A 1814-nucleotide genomic window follows, 5' to 3' on the forward strand; every position below is an offset into this window, starting at 1 on the left:
CATAACAACAACAATAACAGGGAAAATCATTTCATAGAGTTTCCGGAGGCTTATTGGCAGTTATAAAGGGGCTTCAGACCTTTTGTTCATAGAGTTGCTATGAGTTGTGGTTGACTTGAAGGCCATCATCAACAACAACAACACGGGGAAAAAACATGAGATTTCTGGAATCTAAATATGATCAATTTAAAGCATATCTTTCCTGATTATGAATCTCTTCCTTCTGTTACAATTTAATCTTAAATTTTGTATGGAATTGTGATCCATGTATTTATTAATGATAAAGTTTGTGGTGAATGTAATTCACATGGGAAGAAAATATACATCTAAATTTTGGCTTATTATGGAACAATTTATAAAGTGTTTCTGAGTCAGCTTTAAAATGTCGTTGTTGTTAGATGGCATAACTTGAATTACTTCAAAAGCACCTAACGGTAGTAACATAGAGATCCCATGTATAACAGAAACAACAAGAAAAAAAAACCAAAACAAAAAACCTACCTGATCTTGGACCATACTCACAATATATGCTGTTTGTTAGCTAATTGTTGTATTCCCTTCACTAGTCCATCTTACTGAGAGTTTTCCTTTCTTTCCAGTACTCTATTTATTTCTTTTTTCTAAGCTTGATGCCTGCTTCCAGGAACTGACCCCACCTGACAACACACCCAATGTATGTGAGTCAAGACTTAGCACCCTTATTTCGGAAAAGCACTCTGGCTTCACTTTTATTCAAGATGGATTTGATTGTTCCTTTGGCGGTTCATGGTATGTTGAAAATCTTATTACTTAAGAATATAAAATATTACTTCACCAGTTAATAAAAATATCTTAACATCTTAGGAAGTTTAAGATGTAGTAGTATATAGAGAAAAAACAGTTAAAGAATATATAATTAGAAATTTACACACATTCTAAATTGTTGGGTCTTTAAGGGATGTCAGAACACTCAGTGGACATCATAATTTTCAGAGGATATTTTATAATAGTAAATAAAAAAGTAAGGAATACTAGAGGAATGTATATCTGTGTGTCATTGACTATACAAAGGCATTTGACTGTGTAGATCAAAAGTGTGGCTGATTCTGAGAAGAATGAGAATCCCCGAACACTTGATCATGTTAATGTGAAACCTATACTTAGACCAGGAGGCAGCCATCAGAATAGAGCAAGGGAACACTGCATGGTTAAAAATTGGGAAGGATGTACACCAGGGATGTGTCCTATTTCCATACCTTTTCAATCTACATGCAGAACAGATTATCCAGGAGGCTGGGCTTTTGAGGAAAAATGTGGTATCTGGATTGGAGGAAGATTCATTAACAACCTGCATTATGCAGATGACATAACCCTGCTTGCTGAAACTGAGAAGGACCTGAAGCGTTTACTGCAGAAGGTCAAGGACTGCAGTCTTCAATATGGATTGAAGCTCAACATCAGAAAACAAAGATTCTTACCACTGGGCTGATTGGCAGAATCATGATAGATGGTGAAGAAACTGAGATTGTTAACAGCTTTGCTTTGCTCGTCTCCACAGTCAACACTCTTTTTACCAGCAGCCAGGAGATTTTTAAAAAAAATGGCATTGGGAAAGTTTGCTGTCAGAGACTTCTCCAAAGCACTGAAGAGTCGATGCCAGTCTAGAGATGTAGGTGCACCTGATCCAGACCATAGTCTCTGCAATTACTTGCTGTGCATCAGAACGCTAGACAATGACTAGGGATGATAGAAGGAGAATTGATGTCTTTGAGCTGCGGTGCTGGAGAAGAATATTGATTATACCATGGACTACTAGGAGAACAAACAGGTTCTTC

This window comes from Elephantulus edwardii, unplaced genomic scaffold (genome assembly GCF_000299155.1).
Source record: "Elephantulus edwardii isolate Elephantulus edwardi_28Jun2011 unplaced genomic scaffold, EleEdw1.0 scaffold00095, whole genome shotgun sequence".
In the NCBI taxonomy this organism is placed as follows: Eukaryota; Metazoa; Chordata; class Mammalia; order Macroscelidea; family Macroscelididae; genus Elephantulus; species Elephantulus edwardii.